The sequence below is a fragment of the Opisthocomus hoazin genome, chromosome 3 (genome assembly GCF_030867145.1).
Source record: "Opisthocomus hoazin isolate bOpiHoa1 chromosome 3, bOpiHoa1.hap1, whole genome shotgun sequence".
Classification (NCBI taxonomy): domain Eukaryota; kingdom Metazoa; phylum Chordata; class Aves; order Opisthocomiformes; family Opisthocomidae; genus Opisthocomus; species Opisthocomus hoazin.
This window is the reverse complement of record NC_134416.1, coordinates 30496921-30504926: the sequence shown is the minus strand read 5'-3', so window position 1 is coordinate 30504926 and position 8006 is coordinate 30496921. Positions and strand designations below refer to the sequence as shown.

Genomic DNA, 8006 nt, shown 5'->3' with positions numbered 1-8006 from the left:
AGAGAAGAACTACTAGTTGTATGTGGAGAATATCTGTACAGGAATTTTGCCACAGGTTGGAAGTACACTTTCACTTTGCTCAGGTTGAGTACGGAGCTCCACCCACAGAATCACAGAATCACGGAATATTCGGGGTTGGAAGGGACCTCTGTGGGTCATCTAGTCCAACCCCCGTGCCGAAGCAGGGTCACCTATTGCAGGCTGCACAGGACCTCATCCAGGCGGGTCTTGAATATCTCCAGAGAAGGAGACTCCACAACCTCCCCGGGCAACCTGTGCCTCCAGAGATGGGCACAAAGACACTTCCCCAGCAGGGCGCTTTGGTCGGTTCAGAGGGGGCAATTCACGATACCGAGGGTCAAGTCTACTAAATATTTTGGTTTTTTCCTGGACTATCTAGCTTTTACAGAACAGCCATTCAGTATCATGTTGCTCTTGGAACAAAGTAAAACATACTGTGCAAAAACACAGAGATGAAGAGTTATCCACTAAATGAGGAGCAAATGTACAGTCTCTGTAATACCTTGAAGAAAACTACTGCAAATTTATCAGTGGGATGATACCGCAAGAGGCCTGCTTCACCACACTTCTGTGGCCTAGAAGCACAGCGGCATGGTTCACAGTTCTAGCATAGTTCTAAACACGTTGTAATGATTGTTTGACAGCAAACTGATTAAAAGCAAGCCACTGGTCCTAGCTTCAAATAACGAGAATCCACAACCGCTTTCACTCTGCTCTGTTGTTTTCGAATCCGCCCCGGCACTGCGGCATTTTGTATTTCAGATCAAATACAGAATGTTTTTGAATAGTTCATGTCTCTGTGCAGAATGTTTTGTCATTGTTATTTTTCCTTCACATAATCCAAAATAACCTAGAATTGGAAGGGAAGATGTTCATCTGTGTACATAAGCACGAGCATGCCTCTGATTTTTTTTCTTGCAAACAGTAAGCTTCTTGCACTTATTACCAAAGGCTATTAAAGTTACAGCTACATCCAGGAATGATTCAGAGCTGTCTGACTGCCTACCAGAAATAATGTGCTTATATTAGTAGAATAATCCATATATTGAATATTTTCTATTAATTCTTTTTTAGCCAACTAGGCCTAGTTTTATGTTAGAACTATTAAAAAGATAAATTAACTACATCTAGGCAGAATAACTCACATAAAAATACAGAGGACAAACCAATGTCATATTTATAAGAACAAAAGCAGATTTGCTGGAACCGTTAATTTATTATATTTTAGCTTTAGAACATACAGTTAGTTCTGGTCAAATAAATAAAATATTGATGCAACATTGCAAAACAAACTGACAATGTCTTATCACAGAGCAATTTAAAATAGTTTTCACGTATTTTCCAAGTATATTTTTCATAAATACTTGCTATTTTTATACAGGTAAATAGAGCTAAAAGCTCCTGAAAAAGGTCGCATCAGAGAACTGTAGAACTGCAACACCAAAAACAATTTCCAGACTAATTGTATTTCAAAAAATGTCAGATGCAGATTTTATCTACTGTCTATTTATTATTATAATTAGAGAGGAGGTAAAAATTTTGCTCAGAAAGAGAAAATCCTCTAAATAAAACCTCATGTTCATTAAAGGCTGTAGCTAGTTAAACACATGAACCAGTAAAGACACAGCAGAACACAATCTTTACTCCCCCGGACACTTACTCATATTACTTTACCGTGGATAAACATGGTGTTACCTAACTGTTTTACACTAACACCAGACCAGTTCACAAATCCAAAATGAAATACTAACTGTCCAGAAGATTCACTTGTTCTACGGCTGAAACAGTTGCTTCAGGGATTAAACTGATGAAGTTTACAGAATAGGCCTGGTATATGCCATAGGACATGTCCTCACCCAGATCTTTCTACACACATACTTCTTCTTGCAAACAAATCTATGGCTATTTTGAATATATGCCTTTTGCCTTCCTCAGGAATCAGTCGTTAAGTATTTCTCGTGCCTTGCAACATGCTTACTTCCACACATTTGTTGGAACCACCAAATTCTCCATTTCCCAGAGTCTGTAAGTTCAGGTGCTACCACTTCTCTCGAGCCTTTCAAGCACTGAAAGCTGCTTGCTCCTTCATATTTCTCCTCTGGCACCCAGCCCTTTCCATGTCCCACTTAAGGGTAACTAGATGCCAGTTAGCTATTCTCCCTCCCAGCAATATCAACTTTCAAACACACTGGAGGTGTACTTCCACCTGTGGAAAAACAATTAACAAAAACCTCTGAATGCTCAAAGATGACAAAGAACATCCAGCTTTCCATGACAATTAGCGCAGAACCTGACTGCGGGCGATTTGACAGACTGGAGCGGTCCCCCTTCTCCCCACCCGACTCGGTACAACTGCAGCCAGGTCCCCCTGCGCGTTTCAGCAGTGCCCATGAGAAGGCGGCGACAGCTGCCCTTTGGTGAAGGGTAAAAGGAGACTGACAAAAGTTGTGCTATCTGTAGTTGGACAAACTGCAGGCATCTTCACAATGAAGTGCTTTCTCAGCATTTTTGTTCAGCCTTCTCTCTAGGTATATAAGCTGAACATTTTTTGTAAGTTAACAGATTTTTACGGGTGTCTTTACTAGCAGGTGTTCGTGCCTGTATTCACACATCTAAGTGTCTTAGGAAACTGATGTCCTGACACACTCCCTGATAGTCAGGCAGCTCCAAGAAGGTTCTGCATCACTCCTTCTACTTCTTCCAAAGTCAGGTAGAACTTTTACCCCAATTACCCCAATCACCTCAATTACCTTGTTACTATCCAATGCCTATTTAGAATTCTCTTCCTCTACCTGGCAGAAGACAATCATGATTGACTTGTTTCCACTAATACACAGAAGAGTTTCCACTAATACACAGAAGAACACATTAACTGCTCCCATGGAGGGCTGGATCTACAAACTCTTGTCCTAAATGTCTGAAAGACTGACACCATCGGCAGACCCCAGGTGGTTAATCCCTTCCATGTGCACTATCTTCCAGAGATCATTTGTGCTTCTTCCCATCTGTCACATCACAATCTTACAGGCTTTCTCCAACCTGATTTTATCCATCTGTTGAAGCAGTCCAGCACAGTGTTAAGAAACGCCAGTTCCTCCCATGTGCTAGTGATGTTATCGCAGCCACGCAGTTTACCACAGGAGTTTCTGACCTTGCATCAGCCATCTTCTCGTATCCTGTCTTCACGGAACACTACACAGAACCCTTTTGAGGTATTCAGGCAAACCTCTGAAGTGCAAAAGGCCTGTAAAGACCCTCCTGCCAATTCTTCTATACTGTTAAGATAATTCTTTGACACAGAAATTGCTGCATCTTTATTCTCTGAGCAAGTATTATTTCATTAGCACTTCAAAACATCTGAAGAGAACCATTTAAAAGAATTTTATTCAATAGGTGATGAAAAGATGCCAGGAACCTAACAGACTTACTCCTTTAGGCATGTTCCATAAGCACCTTTTCTTTGTTCCTCTTGGCAAGAATCTTGACTTTTTGGCAGGATCTGTTCTGTCTGCAACAGAACTTCTCAGCTGAGATTCCCGTGTCTTTATTATTATTTTTCCTTGGCCAGGCAGAAAGTTGTTTTGCAGCTAGACTTCATAGCTGCCATCTTGCTTAACAGTATTGACAGTAAATAACCTCAAGCCTTCCTAATCTCTCCTGGCCTTTCTTCAGCACCTCATACTTCAGGCTGCGTGCCACCAGCCTGTTGAAACCTTCTGTTTGCTCTTCTCAGAAAAAGTTTCGCTACACTGTCACTTACTGGGCCTTGCAGTTCATACATCTTTCAGAGTCATTTATTGTTACAGGGAACAAGTTTGTATTCACATTGTATTCAGTACTGTATTAACAATATTGTATACTGTTACCTGTCCTGGGTAAGCTCCACTACTGAGATACAGCATTATTTATCCAGAGTTCATCATATTCCTGTTTGAAGCCTTGCAGGTCTGTTTTCTACATATTTTGGACTTTAATCTCATACTGTGGTGGGTGGAGGCATGGGAATCTTACCACAATGTTGCAGTCATTTTTCTCTTTTCCCGTGCTGCATTACAACATGCAGGTTGTAGTCAGCGCACGCGTATTGCTGTTCTTCAGTTACTCACTGGCCATGCTGCTTCTACGGAAGAGGATGAAGCCCGTTTTTTTTCCATGCTGTGTATCATGGCTTGAGACAATAATCCCTTGCTCTGTTGCTCCCACCTTTCGCATCCACAGGATTTTTAGGAATGCTGCAGTGTCAAGCTGGTACTACACATATTTAATTGTCAGTCCATTGATCAGAAGAAAGACTATGCTATAAAAGTTGTTAAAAAGATCTTTATGATTCACAAAAATTATTGTTTCACCTATTTTTCAACATCATTGGCCGAGATAATGATTTACTGAATATTTGGGGAAGAAAAATTCTAAAAATCCAATAGAGTTTTAAAGAATTACTTCTTGCACAAATGCACAATTTTATTACCTAAAATAGTATAATGAGTGTTAGTAAAATAGAGGAGAATTAAATTGGCTGGTTGGTTAGAATGATTTAAACAGTAAAGATTTGGAACATACCTAGCAATCAGTATCTGTCAACATCCGAATCTGTTAACAGAAATGAACAGAACAGGAAATACAAATCCCTTTAAAATGTGATTGGTGTTTGCAGGTGGGAGGAAACGTTTGCTGTGGTTTGGTGTGTGTTATTCCCCTCTTGCTTGTTGCTTCCTCACTGTTAAATCCCTTTTCAATACGACAAAGGTACATCTGAAGACAATGTATTTTATCCTGACACATGGATTTGAAACAAATCCCCAACAAAAAACTAAGACATTTGAAAAGCTCAGACTTACATGTAGAATTCCAAGGGCACATAAAATTTTATTTCTGGGAGAGTCATATAATTAATTATAACTTAGGCCATCTATGCAGAATACTATTTCCAGAGAAGCCTCATGAGTAGTTTTTAGGTTTATAAAATACCATTTTCCCGAATACCTCCTTTGTGTCACAAACTCGAGGTCCAGTATAACTTTTTCAATTTTAAATGTAAAAGTGTGCTGGGGAAAGACATGCCCCGATCATAGCTGTAGACACAGGCGTGGTTGTTTTTCTCTTCTACTCGAGGTTATGTCCACAAAGATAAGGCACAAACTAATAACAGTACCAGTACAACTGAGGCTCTGTGTTATATTCTAGGCAACCAGATTTGCTGATGGAAGGAAACAAAGGCGGTACTTAAAGCCACATATGTCCTTAATGTGTTGATTTTGAAGTCAATGTCATCTGACCCTGCCATCAGATAGTGAAACCTGGAAAACTTTTGCTTGGCCATAGCTGGTTTCCTTGAAGCACGAGGTCCCTCTGACCTGGAGTTTTGTATCTGGGAAGAGGCCGAGTCCCGACTATGAGCAAAATATTCTGTGAAAAAAAATTAATTTTCAGTTTCTGTTGTACTTTTCTGTAACTAGTTGTAAAGGAGAAAACAATTTTAATAAAACAGTATGAATATTCAAGTAGCATGAGTCACCTGGCCACCACACGTATCATTCATGATCTTTCCTGAACTGAAGGCAATATTTCTGGGGACAGAGCAAGCTAAACACAGCTTCAAGTTCTTAATTCTGGTCTAAAGACACATCACACCCGGTGCTGGGTACACTTGAAGAACAACGTGTTTAACTGGATGTGTTTCATCCTTTCTAAACAGAGATTTTATACAAATACTCTGTTTCCTCAGTGGTACAGCTCAGCTCCTGTGTTCTTTTGCCTTAAGTTTTTACAGAGCACATACCTAATAAATACAAAGCCATTCCTTCTAGTGGGAACCAGACCAATGCTATTGAACAATAATTATTTGCTGACTACATGTAGTCATGACAGTCTGTTGAACAAACAAGGTAGAGGTGAACTGGACTGTCAGCTACCAACAGCTACTTCAGACACAGTAACTTTGCAGCCTTGTAGGGTCTTGGTATTGTGCATTTATGGAACAGAGTCACAGAGAAGACATTTCAAATTGTCAAGTTTAACGCTGTGCAAAAGGCTGTAATTTTTTAATAAATAAGTCATAGATCTTATTAGTATTCTCTCTTACTGTTTAGTAGACTTTGAGAGAGAAAACCAGTGTAAGACATGGGTGTCTCACATAGCAGACTGACTACTATGAGCAGAGGCTGAAATACCTGGGACTGCTCAGAAGAGAAGGCTCAGATAAATACCTGATGGAAAGGAATGAAGAAGACAGAGCCAGGCTCTTCTCAGTGGTTCCCTAGGACAAGCATGAGAGGCAGCGGTCACAGACTGAAATCAAGAAAATTCCACTTGAACGTAAGCAAACACATTCTCGTTCTGAGGGTCATCAAACACCCGAGCAGGTTGCCCATGGAGATCATGATGTCTCCGTCCTTGGAGATACTCAAAACCCAACCGGCCATGTTGCTGGACAGCCTGCTCTAGATGGCATTGCTTGAGCAGTGGGTTGGACCAGGTGATCGATCTCCAGAGGTCCTGCCAACCTCAACTACCCTGTGACTAGGGAAAGATTAGGTAAGAAACAACTTCTCCCAAATAAGCACATCTGTAAAATACTTATGATAAAGCACAATTTGAAGTACCTAGCATGGAACCATACGATAGTTTGGGCTGGAAGGGACCTTTAGAGGTCATCTAGTCCAACCCCCCTGCAACGAGCAGGGACATCTTCAACCAGATCAGGTTGCTCAGAGCCCTGTCCAACCTGGCCTTGTACGTTTCCAGGGATGGGGCATCTACCACCTCTCTGGGCAACCTGTGTGGCAGTGTTTCACCAGCCTCATTGTAAAAAATTTCTTCCCGATATCTAGTCTAAATCTACCCTCTTTTAGCTAAAAATCACTACCCCTTGCCCTATTGCAACAGGCCCTGCCAAAATGTCTGTCCCCATCTTTCCTATAGGCCCCATTCAGGTACTGGAAGGCTGCTCTAAAGTCTCCCCAGAGCCTTCCCTTCTCCAGGCTGAACAGCCCCAACTCTCTCAGCCTTTCCTTACAGCAGAGGTGCTCCAGCCCTCTGACCGTTTCTGTGGCCTCCTCTGGACCTGCTCCAACAGCTCCATGTCCTCCTGATGCCGAGGGCTCCAGAGCTGGACACAGGACTCCGGGTGGGCTCTCACCACAGCAAGGCAGGGGGGCAGAATCCCCTCCCTCCACCTGCACAACACAACACAGATGAAGCACTGTTTCTGAATAGGCGGTTATTAGCCGAACGGCGCCTTGGAACCTTTTCAACTAGTCCAGTTTCTGTTGATTTCTGTTAATTTGAGCAGCCTGGTGGGGTGGAAGGTGCCCCTGCCCGTGGCGGGGGGGTTGGAACCAGACGATCCTGACGGCCCCTTCCAGCCCGAACCACTCCGCGTCTCCGTGACACCATTTCCTCGCGCGCGCTCCGCCCGTGAAACCCGACAGGGCACGGCGGGCAGCTCCGGGCGGCGCGGGAGGCCAGGCGACGGCCGCCGCGGCTGTCGGCCCCGCAGCCCGGTGCCGTTCCCCTCGGGAACCGGAGCCCCCTTCCCCGCGCCGCCGGCCGAGCCGAGGCGAGGCCGCAAGGGCCCCTCGGCCGGCGGCGGGAAGGCGGCGCGGCCTGTGCGGGGAGGCCCCGCGCCGGTGGGGCGGCGGGCGGCTTACCCGGGCCGCGACGGGGAGCGGTCCCCGCCTGGCTGTGGGGATGGGGAGCGCGGGGGGGCCGCGGCGAGATCGGGCGACCCCTCCCGCTGCCGCTCCCCTTGCCCCCGGCCTGAGGAGGTGCCTTCCCGCGGCGTCCCCGCTCATCCTTCCCCCGCGCTGGGGCCGGGTCGGGGCTCTCCCTCCCCCCCCCCCCCGCCTTCCCGGGCGCAGGCGGCGCATCCCGCATCCTCCCGCGGGGAGCGGGCGCGGCGCGGCCCCCCGCCTCGGCGTGCGGGGCTGGGCGGAGGAAGCGGCGCCGTTCCCTCCCGTCCTCGCCCCGCCCGCCCGGTGCCGGCG

General features: G+C 45.0%; 1 long non-coding RNA gene across 1 annotated transcript; it reads right to left on the bottom strand.

The window, feature by feature from the left end:
* Positions 1 to 1251: 1251 nt before the first annotated feature.
* On the bottom strand, positions 1252 to 7837 carry LOC142360836 (uncharacterized). Its single transcript, XR_012763408.1, has 4 exons — positions 7671 to 7837; positions 7037 to 7196; positions 6228 to 6277; positions 1252 to 5427 (listed from the first exon to the last, which is right to left on the bottom strand). It is a non-coding gene; the product is annotated as an uncharacterized LOC142360836 (long non-coding RNA).
* Between the last annotated feature and the right edge of the window lie 169 nt (positions 7838 to 8006).